General features: G+C 42.5%; 1 protein-coding gene across 7 annotated transcripts in view; it reads right to left on the reverse strand.

Annotated features, from left to right (window-relative positions):
* The window catches only part of LOC117765858 (RNA binding protein fox-1 homolog 3-like), a 397,513-nt gene that overhangs the window by 191,482 nt on the left and 186,039 nt on the right, over positions 1-19,992 (reverse strand). The window lies entirely within an intron of this gene.

The raw sequence follows: 19,992 nt of genomic DNA on the forward strand, positions 1-19,992 counted from the left end.
CGTCTCCAGTGACAGAATGTGAAATGAAAACAGCAAAAAAAGACACGCATATGCACACGCACGCACGCACGCACACACACACACACACACACACACACACACACACAGAAATCAAAGGGAAAAAAGAGGCACGCGGAAATGCCAGAGGAGTCGTTTAAATTTCCCACCACTTTGTAAATAACTTTAGCTGCACAAATACCTGGCTTTGCTCTGAGCAGATAAAAAAAAAAAAAATTTCCAGCCAACAATTTATTCTCTGCCAACAAATGGAGCCGTTGCTTCAATGAGACGATTTGAATATCCCTTTGAAGGCTGCAGATGGACAAGCAATACTATCATTGCCTGGGAACACAGAAATAATTGGGCAACAGTGGGAGAAGCCTACATTCACGTGTCTGCCGAGACAGAGCCCTGCTTGGAAATTCTAATTGAACCTCTCACTCTCCTGCCTTTTGTTTACATTCCCATTCATCATAAAAAAAAACTCAATTACTTATGTTCTCTAACATGTATGGTTATTAATGTTCTAATTATGCCTCTCTCCTCTAATCTTTCGGATTGCAATTTGGGTGATATATGTCGGAACAACACAGCGAGTCCCCTGAAAGTGAAAACTGGATTAGGAATCTATGTGCAATAACACACCTTCCCCTGGGAGCCATCTGACGGAGAGAGAGAGCTTGTCATAGTTTGTGTATACATGGGGATTTATGCCAGCTCAGTGAGCATGTGTTATTATATACTGTCTTTGTTCGACATGCATTTCGAAGCAGAAAGTTGTATAATCAGCTCTAGTGACAGAACAGACGTAGCTGGGGAAACTGGCAGGGACAGGCGAACAGCAAAAAAAAAAAGAAAAAAAAAAAGAAGCCCAAAATGGAGAGCAAACTACCTCCGTCCAGCTCTTCTTATTCTTCTTGTGAAAGGCTATAGGTATGACAGCTTTAGAGGTATGAAATAATGTCGGTGAGAGCCTTGAGGAGCCCCTGCAGAGAGGCTGAGAGGGTCCTGTACTGCCTCAAGCAATGAGTGTTCTTCAAGGCTTTTCCTCAGAGCACTTTTACAAGAGCACAAATTAGGTGTAAGGAATGCCTGTGTCGGTGGGCGCACCCAGCCAGCACACAGAGGAGGAGAGAGAGAGAGAGGGAGAAGAAGAAGAAGAAGAAAAAACTTGGATGACAGTGAAGAAACGGAGGGCGTCATAAAGTGCGGAAAATAAGCTCTCACTTTCAAACGTTTACAGCGGCTCAAATATCTGATGATACCTCTCATAGCTTTTAATCTTTAATGTGAAAAATTAATCATCCCATTCATTATTTTAATAGCTGTCATTTTTCTCTCCCCAAAGTGATGATTTATAACCATTAAGCCCTGCGTAGGCTTGTGTGCGAGGGATTTATCGTAATGTTTGCACCAGGTAGCCTCCAACCATATTTCATTACTCTGACAAGCCATTAAAATGCCCTGGTGATTAAACAACAGCTCTGAGGTCAGTGTGTATGGCTGTTTCTTTACCCATGCAGGAGCGCAGCAGTGCAGCCAGGCAGGCGGGGACCTGTAGCCTAACAAAGCCCTTTTCCCCCAGGTTCCCTTCAGACTGGAAATCGTAGTTATAGATCTCTATCTGCTGTGCTGTGCGAGGGCGACAGGGGCGCGTGATGCACATGCCCAGAAGCTACAGCGGAATAAAGTTAAGAATGGGGCTATTATGCCTTTTTTTTTTCCTCAGAGGTCTGGCATCATGATAACTGTGCACTTAGAGGAAAAAACTCCAGCCTCAGATACTCTTATGTCCATCAGGCGGTGGTGCTCAGTGTGTTCCAGGACATATTTTGTGATGGTGTGTTGTCATTTATGCCTCTGTTGTCCCACTTGTCTCTTTTACTTCTGCTTCAGTAATTGATTTTCTACCAAGCCCAACATGCAGGAGTGTGTTGAGAACATCTGGGGGCTGAGGGGCAACACAGCCCCTAAGAACCACCCCTACTTTATGACAATTCAGAAAGAATTGGCAGAAACCCGCAGCAGGAAATAGTAATGCCTGACGCACAATGACGCTCAACCTGTAGATATTTCTATTCTAGTCCAAGCACTTTGTCAGGTTAAAGTGTTTTAATATACAGCCAATACACAAAGACACATAATAAAGTGTGATACAAAAATCTATAAATCCTTCTTCATGAATATTATAGCATTCTGATTTTATTGTGATTGTTTTAGAGAGTTGTTGATTCAACTTTACGGTCATTTTGGACGATGTGGTTTGCGATGCTGTTGTGCGTTCATTGACATAAATTGGGGGAACTGAATAATAGAAACATCTGTCCGTATAAAGCACAATACACTTCAACCGTCCCACAACCTGCAGCCTCCAAATTGACCATAAATTTGAATGAACCCCTCAACATAAATGAACCTTTTTATGCCATGTGTGTAAGATGTAATTTATTGAACGGGGTAAATAAAATACGAGGGGAAACAACAAGTAATCAACAATTGTCACTGCATTATTACTTAATTACTTTAGAGTTAGTTATCATTTGTTTTTTTCCTGATATCTATATTAAATTGACACTTTCAAAACAGAACCGGTTTCTGACCAGTGCCAGAACCAATACTTTTTTCTCAAAAGTAGACAGTTGACGTTTAGAGCAGCTTTTTTCTTGCTAAGGAAAATTATAAGTTTAAATCTAATATATATGTAAAAAAGTGCAAAACTTATTATAAAGTTGCCTAAGAAAATCACATAATAAATTAAACCTAACCCAGGTACAATCATTTACCAGTCAATAACAATTTCAGTGCTTAATACAGCAAAACACTTTCAGTTCAAAACTCGCTAATTAATTGTCGCCTCGCCGCTGGGGCCAGGGACGCTCACAGTGCCGGCTGATGTGTTTGACATGGGGTCACGCACGCAGTCAAACACAGAGCATTCCTCTGCTTTCAAATGTATACACGTGTTCCTCCCTTTACACAGAATTAAAGTCAAAGGTTTGCGCATGTTCCAGTTTGCGGGAATCCTTGAAATTCTTGTATCGCATGAAAAACAGCTACACCATCAACTGATTAGCTTCAGACATTTTGTTGGTTCGTGTAGATTTGAGTTTGAGGTCGCTGCTAGCTAACTGTGGCCTAACGTTTCGAGCTGCCAGTCATGTAGAGAGTGTGTGTTACTACCAGGGTTAAGAGTAATGCTAACTTGTCACATGCCGTGATGTTTACGTTGCCTGTTAGCAGGGCATCTATCTCAGTACAGATCTCAGGCACCGAAATGAAGCGCAGAGAGAAATCTGTGTTGTGATCCAGTCCTGTACTGGGAGTGTAGGAGCCCAACACTAATTGTTACATTGGTACTCAGTACTCATGGATCGGATCATATCTACACACCTACAAATTCTGACAGTTTCTCTCACAGTCGCGATGCTGTTGTGGCGACAAAATATGTCCACAGACATACAGACATATAAAAACCTGCCAAAGTATTCAGAACCGCCTCTGTTAAGGTTCTGGCTGCAGTTGGTCTCCATGACCACATTTTGCTATGATCACACACACACACACACAAGGTTGAAAACAACACCAGCAGCACACTGTCGCAGCTGGTAACAAGGGTGGCCAGAAACACAAGGCACATTGTCAAATACTGTTTTGATCGTCGTAAAAGTGTTAAATGTTGGATTTTTTATGTGTGAAGGGCAATAGCTAGTATTCCATGGGTTGAAATGGACAGATGTCGCTTGAGAAATTGCAGGAGAAACACCAGCCTGCAGCACAAAATGGATTCCCAATTCAATCCCAGCGGAGGAAGCTGGATGAACAGCAGGCCGGGGAGTAGGGGGTGGTGGGGGGGATTTAACTCCCCTGCATGTATGTTCATGTCTAATGTCCTCAGTCCAACGGGCGGGATTGATCACCGATGCCACATCTGACAGTGACTGACAGCGCCTGTAATTGCTATGTTTGCTTTGGGAGAAGAGCGAACTACCATGGTGGGACCGTGTGTATGAAGGCGTGCGGGCGTTTCTCAATTCCATACGAGTCCAGCTCTGGTTATTACATCTTAGTGCACAGTGGTCATGGTCCGCCTGAACGCCTGAACGCCGTGAGCTTCTAGATTAATGAATATGATCAGCGCCAAAAAAAACAAACAAACAAACAAACAAATAACAGTGATTTCCCGTCGTTCAATTGAGTCAAGTTTATTTATCCTTGTATATCTAAAGCCAGTTTGGCTTTATTATTTTCATTTGAATGAAGGAGGTTAAAACACGTTAATATCACTTAAATGATTATTTAAAAAGTACTCTGGTGGAATCAACAATCAAAGCTTGGTGATTGAGGCTGCTTTCACACCTTTCCTTAAGGGGCTTTGTGCTTTATGCTTCTCTGATACGTTTCCTGCCAGCCCCCTAGTTAAATGTCAGATTGAGCCTATGTAGAAATACAACAGGAAAAAATGTTCAACACGGGGGCATGTTAACGATGTTTCTAATACATGCATCAGTTAGGTACCATCCACGTGGGAGACTCAACTTGGAAAGACAATGAGATTCTAAAGCTTTTGTCGATAAGGACTGTTTCCTTCATGTCCTAGCTCCTGTGTGTTCTACACAGATGCCCCCCCTCGCCTAAATTCTACAAATGTTCCTCTTGTGAACTTATGTGTCCCCGACAATCTCCAACTTAGTTCTGCATATGTGAAGTATTCAGATCAGCAACTTGAGTAAAAACAATAAAACTGTACAAATATGTGACGTTTACAGAATTGTTTGACACAATCATATTTAAGTATTGTTTACACTGTATGTATAATATATATATACTATTAAGGTCTATATTTCCTTGCATGCATATTCCATTTTTACTAATTTCTTACTTTAATGGATGTCTTTTTTTTTACTTAAAATTATTTCCCATTGTGGAACTAATATAGGATTAACTTATTTTATCTTATTAAGATTGAAAGTGGTAATTTTCAAAACTGAGCCTTTCAACCGTTATAATAATCTTCATATGTATTATAGTGTATAAGTACTTTTATGTATAAGATCATTTTAATACTGAAAATTGAATTCAAATGCCTACCATGGCAATACACAATTGCAGTAAATGATGATTGCACAATGTAATAACATTTTCGCTCTGCTTCTTTTGTCCGAATTTTCACAAAAATATAAAAAAATCAATTGATTCGAGTCACAAAGGAAGTTCTGTTTGCCACTGTGCAAAACAGAGAGAGGACAGTGCTTTTGTTCTCCACGCTGGCTAGCTTTTGCCAGGTAGCGGAAAATGTGGTCAGTGGAACAAGAGCTTTTTTTGTTGGAGGAGGAAAAAAAAGGTTAAGACCAAGAATGATAGAAACTGAGGTAAAACAAGGATGAACCTCGGACGGGCAAGATTTTTGGCTTCATGCAGAAGCCCACCGACGCAGCAGATTTGTCGCGATGGTCCAGATATCCGATTATGTAGAGAACTCTGGGACTTTACAAGCGTTTAGTTTGCATTCCTCTAGATCAGTAAGAAAAAAGAAAAAAACTACATTATTACTGTAACCAGGTGCTTTACTCTGCCTCTACCACAGCACTGAGATCAGGGGTTTCATTTCTGGATGGTTGTTTCCTGCTCTGGAGGCTGATAGCTTTAACCTTACTGCTAATGCAAGCAGCCAGAAACAAATATCTATGTTTCATTCATTTTCTGGTGCTGGTCTTTTTAAAATGAGCAGTGGTGAAAATGACTGTATTCTGTAATGGTGATAAATGTTATAGTGATCTTGTCTTTGAAACGGCAGCGCAATCATTTTACAACTTAGAATCACTGGGGGACAAAGTCATCAATTACCATTTTATACATTTTGTTGGAAAGTTTAATCATTTACAAAGTATCTCATTTAAAACTGGTCTATTTGTAGTGAAATCATTTTAATTCCTGAAGTAACTGGAAGTAGTGGAGTAGTGGTTTCCTCAAGCATAAAATTGAAATACTTGTGTACGGTACAAGTATCTCAAATTTGTATTTTTATTACCATACAGAAGAAAAAAAGGGCTGAGATACTTTACATCAGTGCCAGTCACGATGGGTTAAAGCATATTAAACAGCAGAAACATCCACTGGCAGAGAGATGGGATTTCAGTCTGTGCCAGAGTCTAAAATCTCTTTGCTGTTAACGTTTACGTCTCCTGCTCCCGAGGGAGAGAAGTGATCATCAGTAAAATCACCCTCATACATCTGAAAAGCCTGAACTGAAAATTAGGGCATTTACTGTAGGCCGTGATTTCTACAGTGTTATCTCTCCTCACCGCTGGTGTTTGGATGTGCTGCGGATGAATGTTACAACACCATGTTTTGGCTGCTTGTGCTCGCTACGACAATCCAACAGTTGTCAGTGAGACAGAACAAAAGCTGCAGAGCGAAATTTGCATTCTAATGTGTCTAACGTCTCGTGTTTGTTGTGTCCCCGATGAGCAGCACACACACACACACACACACACACCAAAAAAAAAACTGTACTAATTTGTAATAGATATCAAAATTCCCAGCATTAAAAAGTTAATTACCACAACAAAATACAACGTGATAAACGCCAGATAATGCCGTTTCTGCAGATGACTGTTGTTTCCGCCAACCAGAAAAATGATATTTAGTATCCAGCTGTAATTCTGGATGCAAAAGGAGGAGACGGAGAAGGAGGAGGTGGAGGCGGGGGGTACTTATAATTCAGAATATTTTTTTTTCTGCAACTTAGCAAGTTTTTCATCCATCAGCAAGGCACATTAAATCCCAGCTGGTCAGATGGTAGACTCCTGATGCTCGGCTTTAGACATGAAACAAACTACTGCTGGAATGAAAGCAGTTCTCAGAGCTGTGGAAATTCGACTCCTACAAGAGTCTATTAAAAATACATGTTCAAATGAATCTTGGTGGTAATGACAAGTTTTACCATATTCTTCTTTAACTTTTAATGCACCCAGCCACAACTTCAAAGGGGGAAATTAAATATTAAGGCTATTATCTGTGCTGTTCCCAATATTATCAAGCTTAGGTTATTTATATAGTACAGTAATAATTATGTTATATAAGCCAGTTTTCATTTTTGAGCCAACATGATGATCAAGAGGTGGCTGGTTTGTAGTTTTACAACCTAAAATGAGTAACCTAATTCATATATTTGCTGCAGTAAACCTAACAAGATTATGCAGATTTATTACAGCAGTCCGAGGTGGATATTGTAAATGTTTATAATTTATGACTGCAGGGAAATACATCTCTTTTTTTTTTTTGAAAGGGTGAATGGGAAGAGTGGTTTAAGATTTGGCAGAGTTCAGCCGATAGTCAACATAATTTTGTGCATCTGTAAAGAGAAAAACAAACAGTGAATAATCATCTGCTCTGATTGAGAAGAATGACTGTAAATCTGGTGCCGCCGAACCCAGATCACCGCTGTTTACCCAGTGAGACAGTAAATACTCTGGCTGACATTTGAGGGAGGTTAGTATGCTCGGAGAGCAAAGTGGAAGTGGAGGCTCAGATGAATTTGTCTGACAAATGCTCCTGGAGTATGTGTTGTCGACTGCGCTTCGGTGAGGCCCTGGACTGGGATTTGAGTCTGACTGAAGCCAAGCAAAGCATGCCAGATCACTAATTGCACAATTTAAAACCAAAGTCCCTGGCAGCTTGTCGTTTGAAATGGAGAGAAGAGCCATTGCTTAATCAGTGAGCTCAACATAGATCTGTGAGGCTCTCCATTGAGGAACCCCAGACGAACGTGGCTGAAGCTCCGTGTCAACAGCCAAAGCTAAGACAAAGCGATTGGCTGGCTGCTGCCGCTGCTGTAATTGAGACGTTTTATGATCCGACGCACGCATGCGATTGGGTGACTGAATCGCTGTGCATCAAAAATGTTGGTGCGGTGACAGTGATTTTATTTTCATTTAATCGTTCATTTATGCACAAGCAACTGTTGCTCACAGTTGGTGGTGATGAAGTCGACTGCAGCTATCGGATGTCTGTTAAAGTCGTCGCTCAGCTCTCTGGCCATCGCACAGTTTCATCTGTATTTTCAGTTTTTATATTCATTTGGCACTTCCTGTCCACATAGTCACATCTGGGGCAGTCGAGACTTCAGTGTCCGGCCCAGGGGACAGCTCAACACGCTGAGTAGCAGAGCCACCAATCAAACCACTAGTTTTAGCGTTTATGGCAAACATGCTCTTGTGCTACAGAGGCTAACGTGACAGCATCATGTCATTGTCGATAAAACATTGAAGCACTGATGAAGTGAATTCAAACTGACTTTATATACGTATTGTAATTCCAACGTTATTTATCTCAATCACTATTTTCAAAACCAACTTCAATGTTCTTTTCCCTTGTTACTGCGCATTAATGTTATAGTTTTTTTTTTTTTTTTTTACTTCGGGGCTTAAAAGCGAACGTAACGAATGTTAGAAACAATCCAGTGACCCATTTTTTTTTTTTACAAACACTCAAGAGATTCAGACTCATCTCAACGGGATCTCTTTATGACGCTGAGTTTCACAAATTTCAGCACCAGTGATAAACTTACTTTAATTACAATTTGCAATCGAAAAAAACTACTCACAAACAGGTCTGTGCACGCTTCAGAAAAGAGCAGCAATGACAAAAAACACACCCCTCAGTCTTTCATAATATATAATAAAATACTGTATATGTTTTACTGCTAGTACACTGTAACTCTACGGGGCATTAAATTCTCCATTTCCTGTTATAGCTATGTTACAGGTTGAGGCAATTCTCCACTGGCTATTGGGATGGGATGTAAACATTATTACTATTGAGGCCAGGCTGTATTTTGATGGTGAGAACATTAGCGGAGAGGCAACTTACTCATTGCCCCAGTGACATGAAACCGGAGGAGGTTTTTTTTTTTTTTCTTTTGCTCGGGCCTGACGAGAGAATACACACACACATCATCAGGGAGACAGACAGAGAAATGGGTGGAGCTGGAGACGCACAATCTCACACTCACACAGTTGCATTGAGGAAGAAGAGAAAAAATAAAAAGAGAATCATAAAATAAAAAAAAAAAACACTGCCCCGGAGTCAATTCCACACTTGAGCAACATCCGTCTCTGATCTGGGAGCATTCTTGCAGCGGCGGCACAACAAGAGTGATGCGGCACTGAGGGCCATGAATTAAAAAGTCAATATGTAAAACCATAGAGGGATGCCATTTTGAAAAAGCGTTCCATCAATGGAAATCATATTAACATGATAAAGGGCAGATTGGGAGGCGAGGGCATTGATTCAGATGCCGCTCTGTGGCCTGCCATGTCCACCTCAAACATGTTAATGAATCGTGCCGCCAAAAAAAAAGAGAGGTGGGGCGGTTTGATGGAGCTGAAGTGCGTCTGGGTGCCGAGGGCAGTTGGGAGAGGTGAGTTCGGGGTGGAAGGTTGACACGAGGGCAGAGAAGTTTACTTTAAAAGCAACAGGACGTGGTCTGGGAGCAGGTCAGTGGCGTGCTCCATGGCTACACCTGTGGGCGCTACATCAGTCGGCGTCTCGCAACCACTTCTGGATTGTTTTTTTCCGAAGATGAAGTTTCGAGGAGGACAGGATAGGTGGCTGACTTGCAGAGGAGTCTTTCTTTCTTTTTTTTTTTTCTCTCGGTGAGTTGGGGAGTGGATCCAATTAGAGTGAAGCCTGGGAGAGAAAGATGGAGTACTATAATGCCACCCAGAGACCCAGAGTGCAAGAGCAGAGAGAGCAGAGGATTCACCCCCTGTTGACCATGACTACAGACACATAGCCTGGGGGAGGGAGCATCCAAGGCTCCACATATTTCGTGTGTGTGTGTGTGCGCGCGAAAAAGAGAGAGGGAGAGGGAGAGGGAGAGTGACATGAAAGCAACAAGGCAGTGCTGCCAGGCCAAACAGATGAATTACTTATCAAAGACGCACATAGCAGACCGGCTATGAGGCTGCAACACGCAGGCAGCTGGGGCATTATCAATTCACCTTCAATTAGCTGTCCTTGGCACTGCCTGCCGACGGAACCTGGAGAATCAGTACATTCACAACGCATAAGCTCATTCAACAAAAAACCTTGCTGAGGATCAGGTGTATCCTTTTGAGGAATTCAATTAAAACAGTCTCGGAGAAAGACGAAGAACAAAAACAAGAACACAAAAAAAGAAAAGCACAGAGACACTGTTTCTATGGAGGCATGAAAGCAAAAGGATTATTTTCAATGCCATTGGAGGAAAAGAAGGGGAAAAAAAGAGGGGGGGGGGGCAGGCGCTCCTTTCTTGGAGTCTGATGGCACAGCACCTTTGTTAAATATGAACTAATTAAGTGGAAAAATGAAAGTGTTTCATCTTCATTAGTATCAGACAATAGGACTATGAAACATAATTGAGAGTAGTTCCACTTTAATAGAATGAACAGAAGTCATTTGGTATTGAAATGTGCAGGGTGATTTAGCCAAAAGAAAGTGTATTATTAGATTTAATAGAATACCTACACATGATCAATGCTCAGAGCACAGGTGGTAGTTTGTCTCTGGTTCTTGAAATGATTAGGCCGACGGAATAATGGCCAGCCGGATTCATGTTGCTCCCGCATTGATTACGAGGAGCAGCCCATTTTTCATGAAGTGGAACTCCACACACCATTTATTACACGTGTGGAGCAACAACTGGCGAAGGCACAATGCGCCACGCAGGCTGGATTGGGTGAAATCAAGACAAAGTGCTGAGGACTGATGATGAAGGTGACGGTGAATGATGCTTACTGCCACAGACAACATGGCTAAAACCATTACAAAAAACAAATAAATGAATTACTTAGTGGCTGTAGCACACAACCAGATTTGGGAACCTGGCTGCAGGGATTTGCCTCCGTTAACCTCAAGAGCATCAGGAAGCTTGACCGCTGATGCCGGGGGATGAGGCCAGGCTCAGACCGGGTTCCACTTTGGCACAAAGGTGTTGATGGAAGGTTGATTTATGAGCAGAGCAAAGAGGGCAACTGCCCCCAGTGCCGACAAAAGATAATCATCAGATTTACCACATGTCAAACCCCTAATTTACTACTAATGTAAGTACTAAAGTACAATATCACCTGTTAACTTCTCCCGCTTTATTACCTCCCTGGTGGTGATTTCTTGTGCAGGGATCCTGTGTCTAGTCGTAGCTTTAGGAGTGTTTATTGGTGCATTCACTGAATCAAAATACAATTCTGCGCCGTATTTGATTGAAAAGGCAACAACGCCGAGGGTGTGTGGGGGGGCCCAACAGTAGATTTCTGCTCCGGGGTCCTACAACAGCTAAATCCCATAGACTGTATATAAAGATGGATGACATATCTCTATTTCCTGCTATTATCCAGAAATAAAGCTGAAATATCCGGGATAAGAACACTGCCATCTTGCACATTTGGAGTCAGAGTCTGTGCAATAGCGATCCGGGGATGGAGCCGCAGTAGCACATTAGCATGACTAATCACGAGTCAGTCTCAGCCATCAATCATGATGCTTCACCCAGTTTGTATTTACATCAATTTGATGAGAACTACTGAAAATGACAGAAATCAGATCAGAGAAAAACTTCTCTGAATTTGAGATTTTTATGAATCCATCCACTAACATCGAGAAGGTGGGATTTATGACTTGTACTGCAGCCAGCCACTAGATGGCGATCAAGATGCTTTGGCTTCACGTTAGGGAGCCACCAGGCTGTCCATCTTAACTTGCAGTCTGGTTAACCCAGCTATGGTTACATGATGTAATCATTGCTCTTTACAGGCAAATTCCGTCCTGCCACACGAAAAATAATGTTCTTCAACAACAAACTTTGACTGTGTCCACATACTTATGGCCACAACGTGTACTACACACATGCTAGAAACCACTACAACCGGACTGCACAGAAATGGGTTTTAACTCATGCAGCACGTGACTCCCCAAAGAAAAGGTGCGGCGTCCAAAAGCAACACGGCCATTTTTCTTAAAAAACATGAGTGCATCACAGAGCTCGGCCATATTGAGACGGCTGTCTTGAGAAACAGTGGGTCTTTATCACTTCAAAGGCTGACATCCCTCCGGCGTCTCGGGGAAGCCGTGACTGGCACTCGTACAGCCCTCTTTCTGCTGCATTTGTCCAATCTTAGAAAGCCCAGAGTCAGGAAACACAAGGTCTTTTCAAAGTTAGTCAACAGGCCTTTGAAGCGCAGCCAACGGAGTCAGCAACCCAGCGACAAGGTGCCGAGCCATTATCATTCAATAGACAGCCGGGATTTTGCATATTTAACAGGAAATTTCACTTTGCTTTTTTGACACGGGGCATTATGCATCCTCTGTACATAAAATCCATCAGCACCTTGCCAATTTTGTTTGTTCTTTCCCCATTTCGCTGGGGAAATGTGTTTCTCTTGCACTGCACACTAGATCCAAAACATGCACTGGAATTAAATTATATGTCTGTTTGGACAAACAAATTGGACCAACGGTTCAAGGTAAAACCATTTTACTCATTTATTTATTTATTTCGTTAGCTTGTTTGTTTTAGTGCTGATACAACCTCGTGGGTAGAAATGCCTTAAATTACGCAATTTCCTTTTCTATCTTTGCTTGTTTGTGAAAGAATGTAATGCTATGTTCACATTAGGTTTCCTCACAGAGAAGAAACAAAATGTTTCAGACACAAAAGACGTTTTTCTTATTTGTCATTGAGATAAAACATTGGTTTAATGATAAACTATCTAGATATTGATGGCACCTGACTGCTTGTCTCATAAAAATATTTCTCACGCTTCTCTGCAAAGTGGAACGACTGTCAAATTTGTTACCTCCGCCGAAGAGGTTATGTTTCCCCTGTCTGCTTGTTTGATTATGCACAACTTGGTGGAAGGATCTGGTATGGGTCAGCGAAGAAGCCATTAAATGTTGGTGGACAATTATTGTCAGAATGATGAAAAAAGCAGGAATATTTAGAGAATTGATATGAATGAAATTGGTGGAGATACTCGCTCTACTGAGGGCCATTGTAGTTTTGAATGTATCCACAACATCAAGTATGAACTTTGATTCACCTTTGTTAACAAAAAAAGTATCAGACTTTACATTTTACACTGTATTCTCCAACAGTGTAACCTTGTTGAACAGCTAGCATCACCCGCTTTAAAACCAATGTTATAACAATAAATACAACGGCAATGAAAATAGACCAATAATGGTGCCACACACAACAACTCGAATATCTCTGATACAGTGTCCACCAGCAGGTTTTGCCATTAGTCCTGTGTAAACCATGTTTGCACTGATGTATAACAGTAATAAGAAAAGTCAATTGTAGAAAACACAGACACAGGTGTCTCATTCAAAGTAGCAGAACATACAGTGGCTCATAATGCTGGACATTATTTTGAAAGAGGACTACACACACCCTTGGACATGCACTTGTGAGTTGGACACCTCACTGCATGGCACGGCCACATGACTGTTCCTGGGTGAACACTGAATGCCTCCTGGGACGTGTATAAGTCATGTAGACGAAGCTTGTAATGCAATGAGAACCACAGACTGATGGTGTCTGTTTAAGAGTAAAGATTCTCCCTTTATGAGCAATTCACTATTTTAAACTCTTCAGTTTGAACCCAACAGCAAAACCAGTCCACAAGAACACAGTGTTGGCATTTATTATTTGGACTTGAGGGCGCCATCTTGTGTCTCTGGCGTCGTCATGAGCTTTGGTGTCCCTCTGCAGTCTAAACAGTTACAGTAATAGCCACATTCTCGCCCGTTGGGATTTGCTCTGATGACCCAACTCGAGTGCAGTCATTCCTAATGAGCGGCAGCCAGTGCCCGTCTTCTCGTGTGGGCCGTCAGCTGTCTGTCCCCTGGTAGACGGAGGGAGGGAGAGCGCCCAGCCACCCCTCAGCCCCCCAGAAGGGCAACTTCATAGAACAGGGTCCCACGGTGAGCTGCTAATGATCCATATGATGGCCTGGGCCAGCCATTGTTTGGGCTACATTACCCAGAGTGGGACAAACAATCGTTTGCAGTGTCACTTGATAATGGCCCAAAAAGCAAATCTTACAGACCTTCATTCTTCACAAGGGTAATTAATTCGCCACTGTGCTGGGATACTTTGCCTCTTCCAGCTCCTCTCACACTGCCCCCACTATACTCTCCCAAAGATTTCCAATTGTTTTGCAGACAATGGTTTCAGAAGGCAGAGAAAGACCATTGATCAGAGGGCTATTTGCAAACACCCATCTCCATACAGAGAAATGCATCTTACTGTGTTGCGTTAAGCAATTTCACATTTTAATGGGTGGAGTATTGATGGTTGATGCCAAAAGAGTATGGTATTGACACGCTCAAACAAATCCACAATGAGGTCTAGAGGGGATAACACCAGCTCAGCACAATAAATAAAGGAAGGGGCAGCAGACTGAGGAGGAGGAATTGCATAACACTGCAGAGCCCTCATAAAAAAGTTACTATAATGTGTGTCATGATTGACTTATGATCAATGCTGCTGCACATCCAAACGTCCGCGGCAGCAGAGCTCCCTATAAGCAAGTCAGATCCATACGTCTCAGGCTGGACTACGTAGTAATTACAATAGCCGATTAGCTACATGTGCATTATTGGATGTAATTAGGTGTTGATTAAAATTGGAACATTACTCGCAATAGCTCCAATGAGAGTGATAATGGCAGGGCCAAGCATTGGACCTACATCTCCATTCATCATTTAAAGAAACACAAGGGTACATAACAAAAATCATTTGCTCTCCCTATTTCTGTATTACCAATAAATCCCACGCACTGAGAGAAATGAATGATCTTTCGATGAAGCAGAGACAGCACGAGACAAGACAAATGTCTGTGCTTACATCAAATGTTCCCAGATACGAAACAATCCAACCACACCAATAAAGCAATCAATGCTAACCTAATCTCTGCAGCCTCAGCGGCACTTGCTCGCCATTTCTTAGCCCCAAAATGAAGAGGAAAAGAGAGCCTGAAAGGCATAAATAAATAAACCTCAAACCACTCGTGTTCTATCGCTGCCACTAAGGACGGGGGGGAGCACAAACAGCCATCACACATCTACAGTGTATAAAGCTCATTTTGGAGAGGAGCACGGCTTTACTCAAGCGCAGAGGTGAATTACAAACACAGTCACTTTCAAATTTGGTTAAAAGAGAGGGAGATAGAGGAGGAAGAGGCGAAGGAAGGGAGGCTGAGGATGAGTCATCTCGTCGGTCTGGTTGCCCACACTGCTTGTGCAGGGGCCGGCGGGGCGGGAGGGTGGGGGCATTTTTCGACTCTACAGGGGGAACACACTGAAGCTGGCCTAGTCAAAGGTGCTTTGGGGGGGATAAGCTGGGCACAGTGTTTCAAATGGGGACACTCGAGTGGGTAAAGCCTGCCTTAAAGAGAACTGCGCCTTTTCCCCCCACTGTGACTCTTCATACCTCCATCCAAGCAGAACTAAGGGCGCCGCTCGCCGAGATACAAAAGGGACAAAATCACTCTTTCACACTTGTACACTCCCCATCTCTGCATACCCGGCGTGTGCACGGGTGTATGTACTGTACAGCGCAGACACACACTCGCAAACACACGCCGAAAACAGACACACACTCCCAGGCACAAGACTGCACCCTTCTGGTCGCACCGCGTGGCTACACCGCCCTCCTCCAGCCCATCATCACATCAGGAGCGGCGAGAACGTGGCTGGATATTGTCCAGATGCAGTTATAATTTCACTAATGCTCACTCAAATGTCAATGGGGTCCAGTGACGAAGGACTCTTAATCCCTCATATGAATTTAGTGCCCGAAGGCGGAGAAGAGGCGCCGTGTGTGGCAAATATGAGGGAGCTGCATGAGGGGGCATACATTACACACAACTTGTCCCCGGCCTTAATGGGAGTGTTCAGTGAATTCAGCTGATATTCAAATCAGCGGGCAGATTGGGGGGAGGAAACGGCGAGAATGATGAGTATGTCGAACTATTGAACTTTCCTTTATTCACCTGTCCCCCATTGGAAACATCCTCCGCAAGTAAACGCAGATGAGTTGCCGTCGAGCCAAACGCTGCGCCACACAAACATACGCATCGCATCAGCCTAAATCACTTAAGTGGGGGAGAAACCGAGAAGAGCTTCCCCCCTCGTCCCCTAAGTGAGATGCTGTAGTTTCACTCTATTTGCCCAAATTATACTCTGCTGTCGGTGAGGCCGCCTCGTCCTCAGGAAGTGATGAATCAAAAGTGAAAGGCTAAAACTGCTGCAATTTGACTTTTTCTCTCTCTCCCGCTCTCTCTCTTTCTGCCGTTAAAAAACCTGGGAGAAGTCGAAGCCTGACGATGTATTTCAGAAAAGTGCACGGCAGTCTGCTCGGCTGCAGGTTTGCTCCTGTGCCTATTGTTCTCCAAAATCCATTAAAAAACAGCTTGCAGAGCCATACTGCTGCCCTCACAAATGTAATATACATCGGGCTGAGTAGCACTGTAGTTTTATTGTTTTATCTATTTGTGCTGCAGTTTTTTTTTTAGTTTTTTTTTTAATAAACATAACTGTATCTCACAGCTGATCGTCGGTCTAATGGGGGCAGTCTTTTACTTTTTACAACACCTCTCACTCTGGTGTCTGGCAGCAGTCAGTTTAAAGCTAAAAGTCGAAATCGTGTCTTTATGTGTAATTCTGGCAGCGTGAACCAGTTTATTTGATTTACTTCAGTGTTTGAAAGAAAGACAAATAGTGTGTTACTAATTTTGACCACCATGGTCAACATGATGCATGGCGTAGAGTTACAGGATTTCTGGGTATTCAGTTCAGCTCTTTTTCTTTTTTTTTTAGATAATTCGTATCATTTCAGCAGTAAGTGGATCAACACATTCGCTTCTCATTAAATCAGAAGGATCACTTCTGAAAATGAGGTTAGATTAAAGGACTATTATGACTGACACTCACTGATTGTTTTTCTTTAATTTCTTTTGAACATAAATTACCTTCACACTCTCTCTTGTTACACTCACACACACACACACACACACACACACACACACACACACACACACGGACCATTGTTTCCCTCCAGCAGTGGCCCTCAGAAGGGACAGCTCCTGCAGTTTCGGCACCAATAATTACTTGACTCCATGTCATAATCAAATCCCTTTAATAATGGGAACAATTCAGCGATTGCCTGGCGTAATCAAATTAGCCCGAGTCTTTTTGGATTTTCAATTATCTCCAGTCGGCGGAGCACTTTATCCAGGGCGCTGGCTGCGGCTCTGACTCGGAGCTCTGCACTGCACCGGGGCTGACAGCAGCAGCCTCACAATCGCAATGAGGCCGGGCTAATGTGATGACAAGATCGCCCGCCCGCCTTACTTAGCCTTTCATTTGTGCTGGGTCTCCTCAGAGTCCCCCCCCCCGCTCTTATCATCATGTCCATGTACCTGCTCTGCACTGAGCAGCAGAACACACTGCTACCTCTGTTTGCCCACTCTTTATGTGAGGGCAACCAGCATTAAAAGCCGTGGGTCCACATTTACTCTTTTACAGTCTGCAGAGAAAAGGTTTGTTGAGCGGGTTAGCAGCCTCTTCTCATTCATGCAGCTGTATGAAAATGCACCCTCGCAGGCTGCTCGCTGCAGCGTTCTACTGTTTGCCACCAGCTTTGAAGCAAAGTCAAGTCTTTGACACTAGCAGACACCAGTGGGGGTAACAGTGCCGTTGAGGGAATTTGAAACTTAGCATGTACTGCTAGCAGCCATATGGCAGCTGGGTTCAGCTTAGCTGTTTGGTTAGGAGCGAAAAAAAGGATGAAATGAAATCTGCTCGGGTTAAACGACACATTTTGCCTTCAGACGAGCTTCATCTGAACCAGCAAGTAGTCACACATTAGATGTATTAGTGTCATTATTAGGATTCAGTGTCATGAGATATACAGTGAAGCTACACACTTCTTTTTTCTCCTGTGCGTTGAAGCACTTACATGAAAACGGCTTTAAGATCATAACTCAATTCTTGTGTTGTGACCGTAAACATCAGACTGAATGTTCGGACCAGTCTGTAAATAAAGATGGATGACACGACAGCTCCCAAAAGGGAAGCCAAATCCTCTCTATCACCCCCTTGTGGCTGGCTGCAGTATCGGTCATAAACCCTGCCTCCACCATGATAGTAGATGGGACATGGACCAAACTCAAAGAAATCAAAGTACAAATCAAATAAATGTTTTTTTTTCATTTTCGGTATTTGTTATCACAATGGTGTTTGTCCAAGTGTTGTGTTTCTGTTTGGTTTTAATGAGTTATTTGATGATATAAAAATAGGGTGAATCGTCATGATTGACAGCTGAGACTGACCACATGTATTTGCTCCCCCAATTGCTCCTTCACAGACTCTGACTCCAGCATCTGTATCCGGAACATTTTGGCTTCATTTATAGTGGGAGGAAGCGGATATGCATTGTCCGTCCTTTTTTTACAGTCCATGTTATGAACTCGCAGGTTGGACATTTTAGTAAATATATACAAACGTTTCATTTAATAGCTCAATGGAGGCAGTGATATATTAATTCAAATTGATTTTAAAATAATGATGTTTTAAAAAACTAAGAGGTGTAAATCATTTGCGAACATGCATCCTTAGCAACCCTACAAATGATACTATATTGTATTGACTTTTTCAGTTCTAGTTATAAACATCATTTCTTGGAGACAAGGTTGAAACATATAATTCCTTGTCGATGGACAACATGTTTAAAGGGTAAAAATGCACAGTAATTAATAAATGAAAGAAACATAAAAACTGAACAATATTACATCTAATCTTTTTTTTAACCTTAATGTGCTATTTTCTTAATATAAGGAAGGTGGGTTGGATCAAATCATGAAATACCAAACAAGTATACAGTAGATAAAGGCAGTGTTCTTGGTGTATTCCAAGTATATTCCGAATAATTAACTAAAACACTGCAGTGTAAGAAAACTCCAAACACAACAACAACGTGCCACACGGTCTGATAATTCCTCTGCGCTTGGATCTGACGTTGGTTGTGTCTCTGTGGAGCAGAAACTGACTCGAACACTCTTGGGTACTCAGAGATCAACTTAATTAGCTCCTGTGCGTACGAAGCCATGTTTGATGTGACCTCTGACCCCTTCACTGATTTGTCATTAACTGTTGGAGTGGAGTGGTAAGAGGCAACACTGAAAACCTCCGACTGCGCGCTGCTGTGCCGCCGCCACAGTGGACGCATACTACACTGCACCTATGCTGTTGCATTGAACTGAACACGGGGGCGGAAGTTTTCATAAAAACTCAACTGGAAACAACCTCTGCCAAAAGTCTGGAAATGTTCAATACCAATACTTGTACCTTGAACGATGAACTGATAGAGAAGCCCCTGAAAATAACATATTGATGCAGATAAATAAAATCCCCTCAGTCGTCCCTGAGTCGTTGGCATGATGCACACGTTTTCATTTCTGCAGACAAACTTAGAAAACAAGCAGCCAGGAAAATCACAGAGTATTGGCTAAAATTATATGGAGGGAAAACTTATTTTCATAGATACTGTGGCATTTTAGAAAACAGAAACCTTTTTGCACACTGCCACAGATTGAGAGTCTTAGTGTGGAAGCTGCAGTGTCCTCAGAACAGGTGAGCAAAGATCTTTGACATTTCTATGAGTTAACCAGATTATGAAGGGTTCCTCTCGCACAGGGTGACACTCACTCGTAAGCACGCATGGCAGATTTAAAATGTTGAGAAAAAAATATATATGTTCTTGAACTTTGTGGCAGCAATAGATAACAGAAATAGGTCCAACGCCAGAAGGATTTATAAGTACGTAGCATTTTGGAGCGGATCAGACTACTGATCAAAATTCCGTGCATTCCTGTCCGCGGGAGGCTCGCTTCTATTTAAAATAAAAATTAAAAAAAAGACAAAGAGATGTGCCATCAGAGCCACCACAGG

The sequence above is a fragment of the Hippoglossus hippoglossus genome, chromosome 8 (genome assembly GCF_009819705.1).
Source record: "Hippoglossus hippoglossus isolate fHipHip1 chromosome 8, fHipHip1.pri, whole genome shotgun sequence".
Classification (NCBI taxonomy): Eukaryota; Metazoa; Chordata; class Actinopteri; order Pleuronectiformes; family Pleuronectidae; genus Hippoglossus; species Hippoglossus hippoglossus.